Source organism: Anomaloglossus baeobatrachus, chromosome 9 (assembly GCF_048569485.1).
Source record: "Anomaloglossus baeobatrachus isolate aAnoBae1 chromosome 9, aAnoBae1.hap1, whole genome shotgun sequence".
Taxonomy (NCBI): Eukaryota; Metazoa; Chordata; class Amphibia; order Anura; family Aromobatidae; genus Anomaloglossus; species Anomaloglossus baeobatrachus.
Window position 1 is genome coordinate 141,171,132 of NC_134361.1, and position 23,896 is coordinate 141,195,027.

General features: G+C 48.0%; 1 protein-coding gene and 1 long non-coding RNA gene across 3 annotated transcripts in view; one reads left to right on the plus strand and one right to left on the minus strand.

The window, feature by feature from the left end:
- Nucleotides 1–23,896, plus strand: part of NALF2 (NALCN channel auxiliary factor 2) — a 572,598-nt gene that overhangs the window by 154,258 nt on the left and 394,444 nt on the right. The gene's annotated exons all lie outside the window — the stretch shown is intronic.
- LOC142251316 (uncharacterized) lies at nucleotides 1,360–21,996 on the minus strand. 2 transcript variants are annotated; one of them, XR_012725305.1, is made up of 4 exons: nucleotides 21,916–21,996; nucleotides 21,523–21,605; nucleotides 21,164–21,269; nucleotides 1,360–2,008 (listed from the first exon to the last, which is right to left on the minus strand). It is a non-coding gene; the product is annotated as an uncharacterized LOC142251316 (long non-coding RNA). The 2 variants fall into 2 exon arrangements; XR_012725304.1 differs by having other exon boundaries at nucleotides 21,523–21,986.

A 23,896-nucleotide genomic window follows, 5' to 3' on the forward strand; every position in this document is an offset into this window, starting at 1 on the left:
CTCCAGCACTGCCTCTGCCTCCTGTGACCCCGCTCCACCACTGCTGCTGCCCCCTCCAGTAAGACACCAGTATAAGTATAAGACTGACCTCTTTTTTACCTTTTAAATTACTAAATTTGGGTGCGTCTTATAATCCGGTGTGTCTTATAAAACGAAAAATACGGTAAATCGTGATAGCAGCTTTTTAACAGAAATGCTGCCATATTCTTTTGGGGTTTTTTGCGTAAACATCTATATATTGGCAAATCCTTTTCACTCTGACCTCCCTGAGCCCTACATTAAATTATGGCCCGACAGCTTTTACCTCAGACCCATATGCTCATGAATATATAAATGTGCTGGTCTGAAAAATAAGATGTGAGCCAAGTGGTCAACTTGAGCGGCAGATCACAAGTCCTGGCACACATTTTTTGCTTTCCTGTATTAGGTATTCTCATTGATGACCATTCCACATGTTAGCCAGCTCTATGACATAGCCTTATAGAAAATCAAGTAATTTAGCCTCCAAGAACAGCAATTTGACTTACGGTAAATATATAGAAACAGATCTGGCAGGCACTAACTAAAACAAGGAAACCCAATCACTTGGTCCATGTACACTTCAGAACCTCAGTGAGATTTTGCTAGATAAGACCAGTAGGTCCCAAAGTTTATTACTGGGACTGGAAAAATACAAAAACTAAAGGCCCCGTCACACTAAGCAACATCGCTAGCAACATCGCTGCTAACGAACGTTTGTGACGTAACAGCGATGTTGCTAGTGATGTTGCTGTGTGTGACATCCAGCAACAACCTGGCCCCTGCTGTGAGGTCGTTGGTTGTTGCTGAATGTCCTGGGCCATTTTTTAGTTGTTGCTCTCCCGCTGTGCAGCACATATCGCTGTGTGTGACAGCGAGACAGCAACAACTAAATGTGCAGGCAGCAGGAGCCGGCTTCTGCAAACGCTGGTAACCACGGTAAACATCGGGTAACCAAGAAGCCCTGTCCTTGGTTACCCGATATTTACCTTCGTTACCAGCCTCCTCCGCTCTCACTGTCAGTGCCGGCTGCTGCTTCTTGCACGTGTAGCAGAGTACACATCGGGTAATTAACCCCATGTGTACTGTAGCTAGGAGAGCAGGGAGCCAGCGCTAAGCATTGTGTGCTGCTCCCTGCTCTGTGCACATGTAGCTGCAGCACACATCAGGTAATTAACCCGATGTGTGCTGTAACTAGGAGAGCAGGGAGCCAGCGCTAAGCGGTGTGCGCTGCTCCCTGCTCTCTGCATGTGTAGCTGCGTGCGCTGGTAACCAAGGTAAATATCGGGTTGGTTACCCGATATTTACCTTAGTTACCAAGCGCAGCATCTTCCACGCGGCGCTGCTAGCTGGGGGCTGGGACACTGGTTGCTGGTGAGCTCACCAGCAACTCGTGTAGCCACGCTCCAGCGATCCCTGCCAGGTCAGGTTACTGGTGGGATCACTGGAGCATTGCAGTGTGACATCTCACCAGCAACCTCCTAGCAACTTACCAGCGATCCCTATCAGGTTGGATCGTTGTTGGGATCGCTGGTAAGTTGTTTAGTGTGACTGGGCCTTAAGCCTTCCAGCTATCTCTGGCAACCAATAACATGATAGCAAAATGCTGACTGCTATAAACAATTAACCATACTAAAATGACACAAAACACAAAATTTTGGATAAATAGGCTACAATGTTATTAAAGGTTACCCAATTAAATAAATATTAAGACCATAATTATAATTACAAATAATTCAGTCCTAAAAAAAAGTTTATAATAGTAATAGACATAGTCCACCCTGCATTAGCATTAGTAGGCGACTATCATATGCCCAAGAAACATTGCGTCAATAATAATTATTGACAATAATAAATGGAGGGGGGCCGGGCTGCTGCTTCTTCCATTCTTCTTCAAATTGAACAAAGCTTCCCGGAGCAGGGCCTTTTATCTGGAGATTCTTCCCCCCATAAAGCTCATCATCCAATCAAATTGAAATGTCTCTTCCAGCTGAAATAGAAGAAAGATTACCATATAACTGATATCAACCCAGCAACAGTAAGTACCAACTATAATATGGTGTCAAAGGAATAAAAACTGTAAAGGGAGATACTAAGAGGAAACAAGGGGGGAGAAGAGATGGAATAATTAAATATTTAATGTGACAATTATTACCATATAATAAAAGAATTCTTAATCACTTTTTACTTAAATATGTCCAATATATGCAACCATGTGTTCCTCCAAGCTCTTCCACTTTGGGGCTCCTTTCATTCCCTGGATGGTTATGACTATACTAACAAGGCAATGGTTAAATACTGGAGCTAGGGCCATCTGAAATACTTACATAATCCTCCAAACAATCATTCTACAAATTCCTGCAAGAAATTCCAAATAATATACCACCTAGAGAAACCACTGGAGGAATAGACTACCAAAAATAATCAAAAAATATGATTTTGGTTATAAGATAAAATTTCAAAATTGAAAAAGTCGTACTGTATAGAGGATTCAATCGTCAATGAGCTATAGTGTTACAATAGTTCATCATTCAAAACTTGGCATAAAATATTCCAAGGAGGGGGATCAACTTGTGACTGCCTATGTGATGTGATGTCACTTGGAACTGATTATTATAGTTAATGTGGTAAATCCTTATTCTGGAGGGATGAACAAGGGGCGGGGCAGGTGGTGTATAAAGAGTAATCTTGATTTTATGTTGAAGTGGATTGGGACAGATTGTGGTTTTATTACTGTGGTGAGAACCTATGTGCTGGCTGACATATGTGGTGGGTAATGTCTGCATAAAGCAGGATCTGGATTAGGGTCCATACCTTTGTTTTAAAGGCCTAGTGAGGTCTCTGTACCTATTTTGGGGTCCACCAAAGGGGGTTACGTGTACAGTTTGTAATTCAGATACTGTGTTATATAAATGGGCAAGCTTCATTAAAAATTGTTGTGTGTCACATTGCGCACCACTTTTATTCACATTTTAGCAAATGCCTTGACACAAAACATTTCCAATGGTAGCCTCTTGCCTACCATACTATTTACAGCCAGTCTCTGAGGAGAGCATACCCTATTTATTGTTAACATTTAAAATTAATTGCTTCTTAGAGGGTCCTTGATTGAAACACCACAAAAACTGGGAGAGCACATGGCACACCGTGTCTGGTACAAAACCACTGAGTGTCTGTCACGTCCCCACCAGAGTCCGCTCCTGAGCCTTCTGCTTCAATCACCAGGCATACTTGAGACCACTAAGGCTTATTTTTAAGTAGACAAATCATTTTTTCAAGTTGAAGCCACTTTTTCCACCTTTTCCAGACAAATAGATTATTAAAATACTAAAATGCCTGTTAGAAATGAAAATACTTCATAATGTACTAGCTGTTAAAATTCTGCTCTGTTCCTGAGCTTTTCCCATGTTACCCTCAGCTCCTTACTTCCTGCTACAGTCTGTCCAAAGCACAGAATACAGAGATTTCCTGTCTGTGCTTGGAATGGCCCAGTCAGCAGCTCTAAAGGGAGCTCTAACCAGTGATGTCATGGGGGTGTGGGCTGTGATCCTTGGTCAGTCTCACATGGAGGGAGAGCACATTGCAGGGTCCACACAGAATATGAATTCTTATTTGCTTGTCACTTCAGCCAAAAAGATGGAGCTGGGCTTTCTAAATGCTAGATTACATTAGAATAAGTGAGTACACTGAGCCAGCTGGTGTAAGCACATAGAATTACTGACAGCAGAAGAGTGCCACAAATTAGGTAAGGTGGGAGGACTGTTAGGTAGGTGAACCCGTGTGTGCAGGGATTTATTCGTCTTCAGTATATGGAAGTCTCAGGATAGTGCTTTGTAGGTGGAGTGGAGGATGAGATGTGACGCCCCTGAATCACTCAGGGTGTCACAGGGAACTGCACTCCTTTCTCTTGTGGTGCAGAACTCACCCTCCATGGTTCTAGCTGGAAAAGAGCCACCCGCCAGGGGTCAGGTAGACTGGTGGGAGGGACACAGTGAGCCGAGTAGTAGCCCTCAGAAAGTGAGAAGCTGAGGGAGTTGTAGCTCCCTGGGAGACTTTGGCTAGGTCGCAGACGGTGGTCTAGGACTGGAGGAGTCAGAGACCAATTCGCAGGGTATTAGAGAAGGGTGCCCAGACTTAGTTTTAGAGAACGGTCGGCACCGGAAAATCTAGTAACCGGACTGGTACCGAGCATGGCGGGGTACTGGACCCTAGATCAGGGAGTAGCTTCACGCAACCTGATAATTAACCTGTGGAGGATAGTCTCTTTATGAATTTTCCTCAAGAGCTCAGAGATTGAAGGCACTAAGACAACGAGGGTGATAGGGATTTCCAGCTTATGCGGCCCACTGAAATCCCAGGTGTCAGCCATCGAGAGCACAGCTCCTCTAAATAATCGTAGGGATCGGGACCCCAAAAGCTTCAGGCTGAGGGGTCACTTAGAAACGTCTAAATATAGTGCATGGAGGAAGGTCCAGAACCATCATCAATACCAACGGGGGAGGATTCCCGGACGAGCTCCCCTGAGTGGCAGCGGCACTAAGAGACTTGGTTTACTCCTGTGTCAGAGTCTGCTTAATGGTCACACCAACATCCACATGGCCTGAGTGAGTATGCTGATCTCCCACGAGTCTGCCCCCTGGCCTGCACCACGCTCCCCTACACCTCCATCATCCAGAGTCCCGGGGTCTACCCTACCCGTGGAGGGAACGTCATCTGGCTGCCTCGCTCCATCTCTCCCGGGTACTCCCATCAGTAGCACCGGTACTCTCACTTACCGCGAACAACGGGTGGCATCACGAATACTAACCCCCCCCCTGTAAATAGCCCCCTTTTATTTTCAAGTGTCCACAAGCCGCCGGGTCCGGAGACCCTCAAGCCACAGTAACCGAGCAGTCTGACTGCTGCAGGGGCGGTACAGAGACATTAAGGGTTCTCTCACACGGCATATCAAACAGACGAGTGCAATGTGAGAAAAAATATTGTATTACACTCACCTCAATGTTAGTCAATGAGGTAGAGCAGATCTGCGAGTTGTTCCTCAGCTTAATGAGACTGAAGAAAAATTGCAGCATGCTGTTATTTGTACACATCTAACAGTCACAACTCGTCAATGTAAGTCAATGGGTGTGAGAAAAAAAATTGGACACCACATGCATGCACGTGTGGCATCTGTGTGACGCCTGTTTTTTACGGCTACATTACCATTCTGTAGCAAAGACCACTATAAATGATTGTAGAATAATAATGAGAAAAAAAACATGTCATACGGATGCTGGGTGAGAAAATAAATCGCACACTTGCATACCACTCGCATGACGTACGGAATAGCAAAAGGATTTCACTTGTCCCACATTTCTGGATGAGACCGGGACCAAATTTTTTATACACCAGTGTGAGAGTACCCTAAGGGTGGGAGAGTATGAGCTGTGGGACAGATACAGCTCAGCTTCTTGAGAAATATATTCTAGAAGCACAGAGGGGGACCTAGTAAGACATTCACATACCTCCCAACTTTTAAAGAAGGGAAAGAGGGAGAAAGTTTGCGGCGGCAATTTTTTAGGCCACGCCCCTAACCATATCCATTTTACAAACAGCCACACCCATATCCACTCCCCATCTACACCCATCCAGCAAACTGAAACTGCAGAAGCTGTCCGTGATCGCTCTGAGCCGCCACAGATCAGCAATGTGCAGAACAGGCAGGGCGTTAACTACAGGGTGTGCAGGCGGCTAGGACCCAGGAGTAGAGTGAACAGGGTGTGCAGGCAGCTAGGACCCAGGAGGAGGGCTGAACAGGGTGTGCAGGCAGCTAGGACCCAGGAGGAGAGCTGAACAGGGTGTGCAGGCAGCTAGGACCCAGGAGGAGAGCTGAACAGGGTGTGCAGGCACCTAGGACCCAGGAGGAGAGCTAAACAGGGTGTGCAGGCAGCTAGGACCCAGGAGAAGAGCTGAACAGGGTGTGCAGCCAGCTAGGACCCAGGAGGAGAGCTGAACAGGGTGTGCAGGCAGCTAGGACCTAGGAGGAGGGCTGAACAGGGTGTGCAGGCAGCTAGGACCCAGGAGGAGAGCTCAACAGGGTGTGCAGGCAGCTAGAACCCAGGAGGAAGGCTGAACAGGGTGTGCAGGCAGCTAGGACCCAGGAGGAGAGCTGAACAGGGTGTGCAGGCAGCTAGGACCCAGGAGAAGAGCTGAACAGGGTGTGCAGGCAGCTAGAACCCAGGAGGAGAGCTGAACTGGGTGTGCAGGCAGCTAGGACCCAGGAGGAGAGCTGAAAAGGGTGTGCAGGCAGCTAGGACCCAGGAGGAGAGCTGAACAGGGTGTGCAGGCAGCTAGGACCCAGGAGGAGAGCTGAACAGGGTGTGCAGGCAGCTAGGACCCAGGAGGAGAGCTGAACAGGGTGTGCAGGCAGCTAGGACCCAGGAGAAGAGCTGAACAGGGTGTGCAGGCACCTAGGACCCAGGAGGAGAGCTAAACAGGGTGTGCAGGCAGCTAGGACCCAGGAGAAGAGCTGAACAGGGTGTGCAGCCAGCTAGGACCCAGGAGGAGAGCTGAACAGGGTGTGCAGGCAGCTAGGACCCAGGAGGAGGGCTGAACAGGGTGTGCAGGCAGCTAGGACCTAGGAGAGCTGAACAGGGTGTGCAGCTAAGGGTATGTTCACACATCAGGTTTTTGCTGTGCGGCACAATCCGGCGCCTTGCGGGAAAAACGCATCTGTTTTTTTTTTTGCCGCCGGGTGTGGTGTTTCCTCATAGACTTTTATTAGCGCCGGATTGTGCCGCATGTACTTGCGTTTGATCCGGTTTTTGCCTGATGCGGCAAAAAACGTCATTCCGGCGGCCGCACAGGACGCAGAGAGGAACGTGTTTTTCCCAGCGGCAAAAAAATGCATAGCTCCGGGTGCGGCGCTGTGCAGCATGGTGCATAATGAAAGTCTATGCGAGTCGGATTTGGTGTCATGCTTTAAATGCCGGAAGCATGTACCGTATCCGGTTTTTACTTCTGAGCATGCCCAGATGTGATATAAATTCATTGCTTGTTAGAAAATCAATCAATTACTCACTCTCAAACTCTCTCACTCACTGACTGACTCACTGACTTATTCACTCACTCTCACCCACTCACCGGCGCAGCGCTGCACGGCTGTCACATTGCTCCGGCGGCTTCTCCTGATTTGAAAATGCCGGCCGCTCATTATTCAATCTCGTATTCTCTGCTTTCCCCGCACACCGGCGCCTATGATTAGTTGCAGGCAGACACGCCCCCACGCTGAGTGACAGCTGCCTCACTGCAACCAATCACAGCAGCCGGTGGGCGGGTGTCTATTGTGCAGTAAAATAAATAAATAATTAAAAGAAAAACGGCGTGCGGTTCCCCCCCAATTTTAATACCAGCTAAGATAAAGCCACACGGCTGAAGGCTGGTATTCTCAGGATGGGGAGCTCTACGTTATGGGGAGCCCCCCAGCCTAAAAATATCAGCCAGCAGCCGCCCGAAATTGCCGCATCCATTAGATGCGACAGTCCAGGGACTCTACCCGTCTCTTCCTGAATTGCCCTGGTGCGGTGGCAATCGGGGTAATAAGGGGTTAATCATGGCAGGCGTCTATGAGACAGCCCCATTGATTAACCTGTAAGTGAAAGTAAATAAACACATACACCCAAAAAAATCCTTTATTTGGAATAAAAGGCAAAAAAACACCCTCTTTCACCATTTTATTAAAATCCCCAAATACCCCTCCAGGTCCGACGTAATCCACAGAGGTCCCACGACGATTTCAGCTCTGCTACATGAAGCTGACAGCAAAGGCAGTAGAACACCGCCTCTCTATATCAGCTCCACACAGCAACTGAAGAGAGTCGTGCTGTCAGCGGTGACGTCACTGAGGTAATGCCGGGTTGTGTGCGGTGATGATGCGTGCAGGGTAGTGCCGGTGTGTGTGGTAATAATGCGTGCGGTAGTGCAGGGGTGTGCGGTGATGATGCGTGCTGGGTAGTGCTGGCGTGTGCGGTGATGATGCGTGAGAGGTAGTGCCTGCGTGTGTGCGTGTGGGGTCTCTCTCAGCATAAAAAAAAAACAAAACGGATCCGTCGCATCAGTTTTTTCACAATCTGAGACGGATCCGTTGCATCAGGCACAAAGCAGATTGTGCCTGATTGGGAAAAAACTGATGTGTGAACAGCAGCTCTGCCAGGCAGGGGATCAGTGGTCGGTAGCTGATAGAAGCATTGGCAATGCTTCTATCTTTGCATATTACCGGCCAGTGCTGTGCACCTGCAGGAGAGGACACAAGTGGTAAGTACACTGTCCTCTCCCCAATGTCCTGATCTACCGTGGTGTGCCTGCAGCATTGAGAAGCAAACACTGTGTGATTCTCAATGCTGCAGGGCAGGCACACACGATAGATAAGGACACAGGGAGGCAGAGAAACAGAGGATCTCATGCGCCGGCCGGGGGGGGGAGGGGAATCAGTGCTGGGGAGATTCAGTTTACATACCTTAGCAGCAGCACAGAGCAGACAGAGACTAGTTTCGGGCAGCACGCTCCTCTCTGTTATGTCACGCCACGTGTTAGGATGGTAGGAGGGAAAAGCAGGGAGGCGGGGAGAGAGTGGGTGGGCGGAGCCTGGGATACGTCCCTCCCGCCCGTGGCAACGGGACAAACAATGCAAAGCGTGATAGTCCCGCTGTATCCAGGACGGTTGGGAGGTATGCATTCAGGATGTGAACAATAGCAAACCATAAGGAGCCCTTAGCAAATAATAGGATGAGTTTTCAAAGATTTTTGGAGTGAACCATGCAATTTTCAGGTTTTTTTATGGTTTATGAAGCCAAACCAGGAGTAGCTTAAAAACTAATTAGTGGCTGATCTTAAGGCTATGTGCGCACTTTGCGTTTTTACCTGCGTTTCCGCAGCTTTTTGAACTGCAGCGTTTTAATGCCAAAAGGCATGCGTTTTGATTTTCAAGCAAAGCTATGGGAAATAGGGATTTCTTGTGTGTACTTTGCTGTTAAAAACGCAGCGTTTTAGTTGCCGAAATTTTGGCAAAAACTCAGCGTTTGCGGGGCGCAGACATTACAATTCAGCAAGCAGAGATATGTACCAGGAACGTGAATTCAGCAACAGAGGGGAGCAGACATTACACTTCAGCAAGCAGAGATATGTACCAGGAAAGTGAATTCAGCAACAGAGGGGAGCAGACATTACACTTCAGCAAGCAGAGATATGTACCAGGAAAGTGAATTCAGCAACAGAGGGGAGCAGACATTACACTTCAGCAAGCAGAGATATGTACCAGGAAAGTGAATTCAGCAACAGAGGGGAGCAGACATTACACTTCAGCAAGCAGAGATATGTACCAGGAAAGTGAATTCAGCAACAGAGGGGAGCAGACATTACACTTCAGCAAGCAGAGATATGTACCAGGAAAGTGAATTCAGCAACAGAGGGGAGCAGACATTACACTTCAGCAAGCAGAGATATGTACCAGGAAAGTGAATTCAGCAACAGAGGGGAGCAGACATTACACTTCAGCAAGCAGAGATATGTACCAGGAAAGTGAATTCAGCAACAGAGGGTTTAAAGAAGCAGCATGTCAATTGTTTTTGCCATTTTGGCAGCGATTTGCTAACAATGAAGTCAATCAGAAGTTACAAAACGCAGTCAACTTCAAAATTCTAGCGTTTTACATGCTTTTTTAATGCAGAAAACATGCTTTTTGGACCAATTAATTTCATGTGTTTTTGACAAAATATTAAAGGCATGATATGTCCCTTTACACACACACACACATAGTCCGACAATTATATTTATAAAAATCAATAAATAAATGTAATTTTATGCATAATTTTATCACAAAGTTATCATTTTAATAAAATAAGCTATTTTTTGTTATTTTTTTCCTTTTTTTGATAGTGTTTGTATGTTTAAACTTTGTTTAGCATTGTATTTGTAGTCAAAACGCATCTGATTTTAAGCAGTGAAAAAGCATGAAAAACGGGGCTAAAACGCGGTAAAAACGCAAGCATATTTATAGCGTTTTTGTGGTCAAGACAAAATTTGACAAAGACAATTTCTACCAGAGGATGCAGTTATAACTGCAACTACCTCAACCCAAAGTGCGCACATAGCCTTAAACTTTCTCTAACTTTATGATGCACACTTAGTTTTGGCTTAAAAAGTGGCATACAAAACCTGAACTGACACTGTATGGTCAATCGCACCCTATATTTATAATGAGATTTTGAACATACTGTACCTCACCCATCCTTTGTAGACTGAAAGCCCTCACAGGCAGGGTCCTCTCTCCTCCTGTACCTGTCTGTGCCTTGTATTGTTCAAGACTAGTGATGAGCGAGTACTAAAAAGCTCGGGTGCTCGAGGCTCGGGCCGAGCATCCCAAGATACTCGTGTACTCGGCCTGAGCACCGAGCCCAATGTTATCCTATGGGAGACCCGAGAATTTTTGTGAAATGACCCCCGGCAGCATGTAGAAACCCTAAAGATGGCACAAAAGTCTCAGAAGAGTGCTCAAATGACATGGCAACAGCATGGGGAAGATCCCTTCAAGCATTTATCACTCAAAAGTCACAGCTGTGAACAATTTTGTCCGCGGTTTACGCCATTTTTACGGACTCACCAGAAAACCTTCAAAAATGACACCAAAATGAATTTTCATGGCGGAAATGTTAAGGGCACATACCCAATAGTGAGATAGAGCTAATGTATGTTACTTTTTGAGATTAATACATGAAAGATTTTACGTAAAACATTGTGTGGCACTCCGATGTCCCTGAGAAGAGACGTACATGAAGGCCTCTTGAGTCTAATGTGCCCATTTTGAGGAAGTGAGTCTTTGTAGTATTTTCCTTTTCCAGGGCAGTCCAAAATTGTGAGGTTCACCAATGCCCCTGCATACAGACGTGCATGAGGGCCTGTAAACCTGAAGTGCCCATTGTAAGGAAGTGGGTCTATTGTAGTATAGCCCTTAGGCAGGGCAGCCAAAAATTGGGAGGCTCCACGTTGTCCCTGGATAGAGACGTGCATGAGGGCCTGTAAACCTGAAGTGCCCATTGTAAGGAAGTGGGTCTATTGTAGTATAGCCCTTTGGCAGGGCAGCCAAAAATTGGGAGGCTCCACATTGTCCCTGGATAGAGATGTGCATGAGGGCCTGTAAACCTGAAGTGCCCATTGTAAGGAAGTGGGTCTATTGTAGTATAGCCCTTTGGCAGGGCAGCCAAAAATTGGGAGGCTCCACATTGTCCCTGGATAGAGATGTGCATGAGGGCCTGTAAACCTGAAGTGCCCATTGTAAGGAAGTGGGTCTATTGTAGTATAGCCCTTTGGCAGGGCAGCCAAAAATTGGGAGGCTCCACGTTGTCCCTGGATAGAGACGTGCATGAGGGCCTGTAAACCTGAAGTGCCCATTGTAAGGAAGTGGGTCTATTGTAGTATAGCCCTTTGGCAGGGCAGCCAAAAATTGGGAGGCTCCACATTGTCCCTGGATAGAGATGTGCATGAGGGCCTGTAAACCTGAAGTGCCCATTGCAAGGAAGTGGGTCTATTGTAGTATAGCCCTTTGGCAGGGCAGCCAAAAATTGGGAGGCTCCACGTTGTCCCTGGATAGAGACGTGCATGAGGGCCTCAAAACATTAAGTGTCCATTGTCAGGAAGTGGGTGTATTATAGTATAGCCCTTAGGCAGGGCAGCCAAAAATTGGGAGGCTCCACGTTGTCCCTGGATAGAGACGTGCATGAGGGCCTCAAAACATTAAGTGTCCATTGTCAGGAAGTGGGTGTATTATAGTATAGCCCTTAGGCAGGGCAGCCAAAAATTGGGAGGCTCCACGTTGTCCCTGAATAGAGACGTGCATGAGGGCCTCAAAACATTAAGTGTCCATTGTCAGGAAGTGGGTGTATTATAGTATAGCCCTTAGGCAGGGCAGCCAAAAATTGGGAGGCTCCACGTTGTCCCTGGATAGAGACGTGCATGAGGGCCTCAAAACATTAAGTGTCCATTGTCAGGAAGTGGGTGTATTATAGTATAGCCCTTAGGCAGGGCAGCCAAAAATTGGGAGGCTCCACGTTGTCCCTGGATAGAGACGTGCATGAGGGCCTCAAAACATTAAGTGTCCATTGTCAGGAAGTGGGTGTATTATAGTATAGCCCTTAGGCAGGGCAGCCAAAAATTGGGAGGCTCCACGTTGTCCCTGGATAGAGACATGCATGAGGGCCTCAAAACATTGTTCCCATTGCAAAGGAGCGGGTCTCCTGTCGTTGTAATGTCCATTCTGCAAAGAATGGGCGAAAAAATTTACCACTGGGGGTATACCTGAAACAAAGGTCTAACTATTGTAACGGTCATCATGGTGGCGCATGAGGAGAAGGAGGAGCAGTCCAGCGATTATCCAAAGTCCAGAAGTGTGTACCCATGGGTGAGTGGAGGTACATGGCAAATTCCCGTTACAAACTTTAAATTCCGCTCTCATTTGCTGGTGGTGTGGTGAAGTCTGGCCCAATCCAACCCTTGTTCATCTTGATCAGAGTCAGCCTGTCAGCATTTTCAGTTGACAGGCGGGTGCGTTTATCTGTAATGATTCCACCTGCGGCACTAAAAACACGCTCTGACAAAACGCTAGCGGCAGGGCAGGCCAGGACTTCCAAGGCGTAGAGAGCCAATTCATGCCACGTGTCCACCTTGGATACCCAATAATTGTAAGGCACAGAGGAATGTCGGAATACAGTTGTTCGATCTGCAAGGTACTCCTTGAGCATCTGGGCAAACTTAGGATTTCTTGTGGCACTACCCCGCACCTCAGGGGCTGTGGTACGTGAGGGGCTGAGAAAACTGTCCCACATCTTAAAGACTGTTCCCCTACCTCTGGCGGATTGGACTTGTGCCTCTCTCGGCTGTACGCCTTGGTTGTCCACTGATTCCTGACCTATGCCGCTAGCGTTTTGTGAGGGGAATGCTTTGCCTACTTCCGTGACTATGGCCTTCCGGAACTGCTGCATTTTGGTTGACCTCTCCGCCTCGGGAATAAGAGACATAAAGTTCTCCTTGTAGCGTGGGTCTAACAGTGTTACCAACCAGTAATGATTGTCGGCCAAGATGTTCTTAACGCGAGGGTCACGAGACAGGCAGCTTACCATAAAGTCAGCCATGTGCGCCAGACTCTTAACAGCCAGGACTTCAGTAGCCTGACCAACACGATGACTGAACATGCTGTCCTCCTCCTCCTCCTCCTCCTCCTCATCTACCCTGTCCTCTGGCCAGCCACGCTGAACCGAGGATATGACTGGTGTGCATGTCATATCCTCAATTTGGCCGGAGAGTTGCTCCATGTCTTCATCCTCCTCCTCGTCATAGTCCTCCACTGCACGTTGTGATGAGACGAGGCTGGGCTGTGTGTTATCACCCACACCCACTACTGTTTCTTGCTGCAACTCATCGCGCTCCGCCTGCAATGCATCATGTTTGTTTTTGAGCAGAGACCGTTTTAGAAGGCAGAGTAGCGGTATGGTGACGCTAATAATAGCGTCATCACCACTCAACCTTCTTGGTGGAGTCCTCAAAGTTTTGGAGGATGGTACATAGGTCGGACATCCATCCCCACTCCTCAGGTGTTATGTGTGGAGTTTGACCCATTTCCCGACGGCTTAGGTGATGCAGGTACTCAACAACTGCCCTCTTCTGCTCCCATATCCTGACCAACATGTGCAGAGTTGAATTCCAACGCGTGGGGACATCACACACCAGTCTGTGAGGCGGAAGATGCAAACGGCGCTGAAAGCCGGCAAGGCCGGCTGAAGCAGTAGGTGACTTTCGAAAATGTGCAGACAGGCGGCGAACTTTTACCAGCAGATCAGACAGCTCTGGGTATGACTTTAGAAACCGCTGAACCACGAGGTTGAGCACATGGGCCACGCATGGAACATGTGTCAGCTGGCCTCGCCTCAAAGCCGCCACCAGGTTCCGGCCATTGTCACACACGACCTTTCCTGGCTTTAGGTTCAGAGGTGTGAGCCAGTGATCTGCCTGCTGTTTCAGAGCTGTCTACACCTCTTCTGCATTGTGGGGTTTGTCACCTATGCAGATTAGCTTCAGCACAGCCTGTTGCCGCTTCGCCGAGGCAGTGCTGCAGTGCTTCCAGCTTGGGACTGGTGTGGAGGGTAAAGTGGATGAGGATGCGCAGGAGGAGGAGGAGGCTGAAGAGCATGACATTCCGGAGCTGTAGAGTGTGGGTGAAACCCTGACTGAGGTAGGGCCTGCAAACCTTGGTGTGGGAAGGACGTGTTCCGTCCCTCGCTCAGACTGGGTCCCAGCTTCCACAATATTAACCCAGTGTGCCGTCAACGAGATGTAGTGGCCTTGCCCACAAGCACTTGTCCACATGTCTGTGGTTAGGTGGACTTTGGGTGAAACAGCGTTGTTCAGGGCACGTGTGATGTTTTGTGACACGTGGTTATGCAACGCGGGGACGGCACACCGGGAGAAATAGTGGCGGCTGGGGACCGAGTAACGTGGGACAGCTGCCGCCATCAGGTCGCGGAATGCTTCTGTCTCCACCAGCCTAAAAGGCAACATTTCCAGCGCAAGCAGTCGCAAAATGTTAGCATTTAGAACTGTGGCATGTGGGGCGTTGGCAGTGTATTTGCGCCTGCGTTCAAAGGTTTGCTGAATGGATAACTGAACGCTGCGCTGGGACAAGGACGTGCTTGATGATGGTGTTATTTCTGCGTAGGCAACTGCAGGTGCAGGACCGGAGGAGGCTTGTTCGCAGGCAGCATGGACAGGGGATTGGCTCGCATACACAACCAGCGAAGACGTAGCAGTGACATCAGCAAGCACTGCTCCTCGACTCTGTTGTACTTCCCACAAAGTCGGGTGCTTGGCTGACATGTGCCTGATCATGCTGGTGGTGGTCAGGCTGCTAGTTTTGGTACCCCTGCTGATGCTGGCACGGCAGGTGTTGCAAATGGCCTTTTTAGAATCATCTGGAGCCAACTTAAAAAACTGCCAGACTCGGGAAGACCTAACATTTGTACAGGCACCTTGTGTCGTGTTGTTGTTCCGGGGAACGGTTGCCTGACTTCTGCCTGGAGCCACCACCCTGCTTCTTACTGCCTGTTGGGATGCTACGCCTCCCTCCCCCTGTGCACTGCTGTCCTCACTCTGCATATCCTCCTGCCAGGTTGGGTCAGTTACTGGATCATCCACCACGTCGTCTTCCCCTTCCGCACCCTGCTCCTCCTCCTGACAATTGTGTCTCATCATCGTCCACCCCTTGTTGAGACACGTTGCCAACTTCGTGAGAACGTGGCTGCTCAAATATTTGGGCATCTGTACATACGATCTCCTCATGACCCACTTCAACATGAGCTGGCGAGAGGCCAGAATGTGCGAATTGAAACGTGAACAGCTCTTCCGAGTGTCCAAGTGTGGGATCATTAATGTCCGAGGACGTGTACTCAGCCTTGTGGTAGGAAGGAGGATCAGGTTCTGAAATGTGCGGTGCAGTATCACGGCTACTGACACTTGACCGTGTGGAAGACAGAGTGTTTGTGGTGGTGCCAATCTGACTGGATGCATTATCCGCTATCCAACTAACAACCTGTTGACACTGGTCTTGGTTCAAGAGCGGTGTACTGCTGCGGTCCCCAAGAATTTGGGACAGGACGTGCGAGCGACTAGATGTGGCCCTTTGTTGTGGCGAAATTAGAGCTTGCCCACGATCTCGGCCTCTGCCTGCACCACCATCACGTCCACTTCCTTGCTCCTTGCCAACGCCCTTGTGCATTTTGCAATGCTGTGCTGTGCTGACGTGTATTATACACTAGACTTGTGCGTTATATAATAGTTTGTGAAAAATGCACACAAGTGCACCTGTACGCTGGCACCGACAGGCACACACGTGCGGTTTTTAAATGCAAGCACGGACGCACTAAGAACCTAACAGGTTTTTAGGAGAAAAAATTACTGAGAAGTCTGACACTATCAGCCACTGCTGACTGACGTATATTATACACTAGACTTGTGCGTTATATAATAGTTTGTGAAAAACGCACACAAGTGCACCTGTACGCTGCCACCAACAGGCACACACGTGCGGTTTTTAAATGCAAGCACGGACGCACTAAGAACCTAACAGGTTTTTAGGAGAAAAAATTACTGAGAAGTCTGACACTATCAGCCACTGCTGACTGACGTGTATTATACACTAGACTTGTGCGTTATATAATAGTTTGTGAAAAACGCACACAAGTGCACCTGTACGCTGCCACCGACAGGCACACACGTGCGCTTTTTAAATGCAAGCACGGACGCACTAAGAACCTAACAGGTTTTTAGGAGAAAAAATTACTGAGAAGTCTGACACTATCAGCCACTGCTGACTGACGTGTATTATACACTAGACTTGTGCGTTATATAATAGTTTGTGAAAAACGCACACAAGTGCACCTGTACGCTGCCACCGACAGGCACACACGTGCGGTTTTTAAATGGAAGCACGGACGCACTAAGAACCTAACAGGTTTTTAGGAGAAAAAATTACTGAGAAGTCTGACACTATCAGCCACTGCTGACTGACGTATATTATACACTAGACTTGTGCGTTATATAATAGTTTGTGAAAAACGCACACAAGTGCACCTGTACGCTGCCACCGACAGGCACACACGTGCGGTTTTTAAATGCAAGCACGGACGCACTAAGAACCTAACAGGTTTTTACTTTTTAGGAGAAAAAATTACTGAGAAGTCTGACACTATCTGGACTGTTTTAGACTGTGTACACCAGCCCCAGATATGATGAAGGCTGGTATACGGTCACCACTAGGAATGGCTATATACCCTTCCTGCCTGCCTGCCTGCCTGCCTGTATACTGCTACAATAGTCCTGACAAGGACTCTTCTGGTCACTCGCCTGTATTCCGACCTGGCTATTCCCTGCCTGTATATAGCAACAATAGTCCTGAGAAGGACTCTGCTACTCTACTCCGACCTGGCTATACCCTGCCTGCCTGTATACAACTAGAATAGTCCTGAGAAGGACTTCTGGTCACACTGTTTGCAGCCCTGCTACGGAAATAGCTATAAAGGGCCGCAAACCTTTCCCTGAAGCAGCGACACTCTCCCTGCACTGACTGTCTGGATGGCTGTGAGCAGAGCACAGCGCGCCCGCCGGTATAAAGGCTCGGTCACGCTGTGCAGGCCGGCCAATCACTGCAATTCCACAACTAACAGGGCTGTGGCATTGCAGTGGTCTGCCAGCCAATCCCTGCATGAGGGCTGGCTCTCAAAAGAGCGCCAACATGCAGGGATGAAGACCACGAGTACAGCACGAGTATCGCGAGATTACTCGGTCCCCACCGAGTAGCCCGAGTACAGTGATACTCGTGCGAGTACCGAGTAGTAACAAGCATACTCGCTCATCACTATTCAAGACTGTTGTACTTTGTCCGTACTATGTATACCCCTTTTCACATATAAAGCTTCATGGAATAAATGTCGCTATAATAATAAATAATAATCTTGGTAGTGAAAACTGCATAAATTATATCAAATATGAAAAGTTACGGAAAAAAGGGCCATGCACACTCTAGGCAAATTTTCCTATTAGGAATATTTCAAAGCTTATTTTAAGACTGTGTGAAGCATTGTTTGCTGTGCTTTGTGGTTCAGAGTCCTCGCCAAAATCCATATCTAGAAACTCCATGTGAACATACCCTAGTAGGTAGACTGGAAAGTTTCTATGTATTTAAAGGGCCATATTTTGAGTGTTATGCAGTGCAAGGTGTTGGCATAGGCTATGCTTCTAAGTTTAGTATAACAAATGCATTAAGTGAAAAAATGTAACTTCACAGCCCTAACCATTTACGCCTCGTGGATATGCCCAGCAGACAAGTCTGGCTTCTTTAGAGGGCCCCATCATTGACTTCCATATGGTTTCCTGTACAGTATATGTGGCGCCCTGGACAAGCCAGGGGCCACAGAGAACAACACCTACACACCCCACACTCCCGGCCAGGCACACCGAAGTCAGACACAAACCCTTGTTGCCTTCCTCCAGGGGCTGATGTTCACACCAGGGGGTGGGCCAGGCGGTTGGCCCCGCCCACCGAGGAGTTCACAGTCCTGGAGGCGGGAAAACCAGGTAGTTCAGTTTGAGAGTGGAAAGTGAGAGGAAGGAAAGTGGTAGAGGAGCAGACTGAAGTTGGTCCGGGTGTGTGGCCCGGACGGATCAGCAAGGTTGGCAGACGGTGGTGACCGTCTGCAGGAGTGGCCTATCGAAGTCTACCGTAAGGACCGTGGACGGGTGGTGGCCCGGCGGTACCGGACCGGTACACAAAGAGAAGTCAGCACCATCTGGCAGGGGCTTACGGACCCCGGCAAGGCTAGGAGTCGCCGTGAATTTGCCAAATCCGTCAGTGAAGGGAACCTCCTGGGTTTCCCAGCAGCCAAGTCCCGACAGAAGGCAACAGTAAAACCGTGAGAGGGAGACACAGCTACCGCCAAGGCTACCGTTCCCAGGGCCAGCGCCTGCGGTCAAAAGGGGCTCCTTCAGCTCCCATCCAAGCTGGGGAGCGGGTTACCGGTGGGAACCCATTGGAACCGTTTACAGTACATAGGTGCAGGGAAAGGCAGTCACCATCAACTTGCCGGGAGAAACAACACCGCAGCCGTCTGTGGGACCCGTCCATCCAGCCGTGTGTTTTACCGAGAACTGTGTTCTCATCATTGGCTGAGTGAGTACCACCGTGCCGTGCGGCACAGCGCTGCCCCCGCGACCCTGCACCTCACCAGGCCCCGTAACCCGCCTGCCATCCATCCCTACCCCATCACCGGGCCCCGGGACAACCAACCCCCTACCCACGGAGGGGAGAACTAACATCAAAGCTGCTCCCTGTCACCGCTCCCGGGATCCCAGTATAGAGCAGCGGTGGTGTCACCAATATCACCACAACCGTGGGTGGCGTCACGGACAATATCCAATCCCCACCATCAAACTCCCCTTTTCACTCACGGGCGAGGAGCGCCGCTCGAGTCCCCGGGATCCGGCCCACCGCTCGAGCCACCACCGAGCAGCCACAGCCGATGCAGCAGCAGTAGCCGGACCCGAGCAGTGGGAGAGCGCAGCGTCCCCTCCTCCGCCCGCGACATATATGTTAGGGTGTAATGTTTGGAGAGGGATTCCTATGTTTCAATAAGCACATTGTTTCAGCCACATCTCTCTGAAAGATTGATGGGATATATATTATCTTTGTCTACGAGACTTTCTGTATCAGACATGGATCATTTCCCTTTGGCCTCTTACTAACGTTGCTCTGTTGGTCCTGTCACAGCTCACTAAGGTATAACGTGTGAGACACATTGCTCCTTATTCCTTGATTGTAATGCATGGACTGAAGTGGTGCAGAACTCTGTCCTGCCGGAGATAATCTCTGTGAATGACTGCGTAACATAAAATCGCTGCTCTCTATAGCAGGGAAATAGTTAAGCATCACATTGACCAGTATTGATTAGAATATGAATAGAATCGGGCTACAGAAGATTGTGTTACCCTCTGACCAGAATGTCTTGCAGTGATTCACTAGAATATGCAGATCATATCCCATAAACACCTGCTTTTTATCACCAGCTTATTGGTAAGAATCAGATGCAGAGGAAGATAAAGGGATTTGCCAAAGGGAGTGTAGGCGTCTGAGGTTGGAATTGAACCTACTGAAATCTACTAAAACATAAGACATAACATTTTAACAGGAGATAAACATCCAATGTGAATCCAGTCTAAGTTGTCTGAAATAGACCTTAGGCCAGTTTCACATGAGCAGATTTTTCATGTGTGCCACATTTATATAATAAATAACATTCTAATTACAAAAGCCAATAGTGATCTTTGGGCTTTGTTTTCTTGTCCATACAAGTTACACATTTTAAAAAAACACAGCTAAATTCTACATATTACTGCAAATACAAAGCTATGTAATTCTAAGTGAATGTATGCAAACTGTATAATAGTACATGGCATCCTTACAGTGGATCCATGGCATTGGGCATGGCACTGGCGGACACATACACAAGAGGACCCCTGTGCAAGTGTAGCGCCCAGAGAAGGGGGTACTCGGGAATGGGAATGTCACTCTGGTAGCCGTAGCCCGGTCCAGTTCTCTGGGCCCCTTTTGTTAATGGGGGGTATTTACAGGGGAGATAAGAGATTTTGTCATGTGACGCCACCTGCGGGTTTCGGTTAGAGATGGAGAACCGCTGCTGCTCAATGTGGGTACTCCCAGAGCTAGTGGTAGTGGCAGCTGCAATGGTAGGCCTTCCGTAGGTAGGGCTGTGCCTGGGAGATGTAGTGGGGCAATAATGCAGACCACACCAAGTCTCACAGTCTTTACTTACTGTGGAGCCAGGGTTGCTGGTTCAGGTCCCAGGAGGACCAGTGCCAATGTAGTGACCCAGGTTGCTCTGTCCCCGACACTCTCTGTACATTGAGTCCCCGTAGCGTGGAGCATTTGCGGACCCCGACTGTCCCTTTTGGGGTACAGTCTCCTCCGTACGGCGGGCAGTGCAGACCCTGGGGGGAGGTAAGTGTCCGACCCCCGATCCTAGTTTACTGCTGATGCCCCCGGATTATTTGGTTCGTTGAAGTCCGCGAAGGTGTCCTCACCGGGCAGGTATTTGCCAAACAGTCTAAAACTTGTGCTTGACCTAGGGCCCTGTGCCCCGTGCATGCTTCGGTCCCAGCGGTATCTCGGTACCCATCATGGCGACCTCTCTCTTTTGCCCCCGGGGTCACCGTTAAACGGATCCAGCTCCGGCACGTCCGCACACCTCTCCTGTGTGCTACTTGACTCTGCACTACTCTCTGACTGACTGACCCCTCCCACCAGGCTGGCTATATCTAGGGACTCGTTCACATGGCGACCATCCCCTTACGTGGTTAACCCTCTATGCCCAGTGTGGAGAGGAGAACTAGGATTTCGATTGTGTTTTGGTGGAATCGGCACTAGTTCTCCAGGTCCGAGGGGGTAGGTCCTGCATCCCCAAGAGGATGCAGTTCCATATCTCAGGGGTGCTACACAAGAACAGTAATTGGGCCCTTTGCAGTCCAATATCTCATCATAATGCACAATTATACCTACTTTAGAGTACCTCTTGGGCCCATGCTCAGGGTGCACCAATGATATGTCCACTCGTGGGGCATGGTATTCTCTTCTAAGGGTAACGCTGCTAGTGAAGAATATCTCCCTAATGTAGTACAATGATAAAACAGAATGTCAGTGCCATTGAATGATATCATATAATATGGGCTCTCACAGCAGTGGAAAGGTGCCATGTGTGTAGAGTTAGGCCGGGTTCATACGAGTTTATTGGACCACAATGCCTGGACTGAATGCAGGTCTCCTGCCTCATTGACACATATGAGGCTGTAAGGTCAGGTTTGGAGACCTGTGGTCATCTGGGCATTGCGATCTGTATACGGACCGTGAAATGTGCTCACCTCAATCTTTCCTGTAAGCAATGCTTGCAGAGTAGCCGTAGCTCTGCAGTATGGCATGTTTTCTTCTGCATTTGTGTCTCCATCTGAAAGCATGCAAAGCAGTCTCAGGTTCATAATTTGACATTGAAAAAGTGCAGTCATTGACAAAGATTTGCAAATAAAAAAACAATTAATATTCTGGTAGTCCAAAAGGCAATACACCTATAGCAGCTGCCTGTACCACAGCCTCGCACCATGTGTCTGGTTGCCATGAGTTACAGCACTTTCATGGACCATGCTTCCCGATGCATGAGACCTGTACATACCAGCACCTGTAGGGCTGTGTATCAGACATATACATTATAATGTCAAAATAACATTATTTAAAGTAAATGGCAGCATATTATAGCGTACTGCAGGGTAACAATGGGTTAAGGAAAGCCCTTGATGGCCTCATTCAGTCCCCATCAAGATGTCTCTTAGCGTCTCAGTTCCTGCCTGTTCCCATGGAAATGATGAGGGAACCTTTCCGGCTGCGGCAATCTCTGCAGGGGGAGGGGGTGCGCAGTGTTACACAGCTCCAGAACCAGGCGCACTGTCATTATTAATTCACTAACAGACATCCCAGGAGAGCCCTGCAAATGATGAGATGGGGGAGCGCACAGAGAGGAGCCCCCAACAGGACACCTCTCCAGACCTTTATATAATACATGTTAATTGTTCTTTTATTCGGAGTCATTGTTTAACCTCTTACATGCCGTGTTCTTTGACATCCCGCTCGCCAGTCTGCAGCAATATTAGGCACTGATTGAAAATATAAAACATGACTGTCAGTTCAATGAAAAATCAGTGAATGTTTATAGATACCTTGAAGGGAAAGTTCATCCCTGGTGAACCTTCTTTTATATATGAGAGAAATGCAATTCAGTGATTCACTGAAATATATCTATTATCCAAATCACCTCCTTTACAAGAGAGAGCAATTAGGCTAATAGAGGAGATGCGTCACAGGGGAGTCAGCGTCCCAATGGCTCCCCTCCCCATCATCATTAACATCATACAGCATCAGTACGGCTGGAATCACACATGCAGTTTTTGATGCAGTTTTCGGTGCCAAAGCTAGAAGTGCTTCAGCAGTAACAATAAGTCTTTATATTTCCATTCTCATTTAAAGGGTCACTCCCAAACGAGGTGCTTATTGTACATCCTGTGCATATAACATTGTGCGGATGACACAACCCTTTAAGGCAGGGTTGCATGTTAACCTTGATTGCTAAGTTTGTTGTGGGGCCAAAGATGATCAGTAATAAGATGCCTATTGCAAAAAAAGTTGTTGCTACTGAGACGAGCAAATCACGAAAAGTCTAAGACCGTGATTCATTGAAGCGCTTTGAAAATGCACAATTTTTGCACAACAGTAGCAGCACGATCTTTGGATGAGCTGTAGCCGCAGCTGAAATCCACTGCAAGATTTGGCTCATAAACCTGCATTAATAACTGTGCCAAGATCTGACATTAAAACTGCACTTGTGGGGTCACCGAATGCTGAGGAGCATAGTGCATAAAAGTTTGCAAAACTTTACTGACTATACAGTGCTGGCCAAAAGTATTGGCACCCCTGCAATTCTGTCAGATAATACTCAGTTTCTTCTTGAAAATGATTGCAATCACAAATTTTTTGGTATTATTATCTTCATTTATTTTGCTTGCAATGAAAAAACACAAAAGAGAATGAAACAAAAATCAAATCATTGATTATTTCACACAAAACTCCAAAAATGGGCCAGACAAAAGTATTGGCACCCTTAGCTTAATACTTGGTTGCACAACCTTTAGCCAAAATAACTGCGAACAACCGCTTCCGGTAACCATCAATGAGTTTCTTACAATGCTCTGCTGGAATTTTAGACCATTCTTCTTTGGCAAACTGCTCCAGGTCCCTGAGATTTGAAGGCTGCCTTCTCCAAACTGCCATTTTGAGATCTCTCCACAGGTGTTCTATGGGATTCAGGTCTGGACTCATTGCTGGCCACTTTAGTAATCTCCAGTGCTTTCTATCAAACCATTTTCTAGTGCTTTTTGAAGTGTGTTTTGGGTCATTGTCCTGCTGGAAGACCCATGACCTCTGAGGGAGACCCAGCTTTTTCACACTGGGCCCTACATTATGCTGTAAAATCTGTTGGTAGTCTTCAGACTTCATAATGCCATGCACACGGTCAAGCAGTCCAGTGCCAGAGACAGCAAAGCAACCCCAAAACATCAGGGAACCTCCGCCATGTTTGACTGTAGGGACCATGTTCTTTTCTTTGAATGCCTCTTTTTTTCCCTGTAAACTCTATGTTGATGGCTTTTCCCAAAAAGCTCTACTTTTGTCTCATCTGACCAGAGAACATTC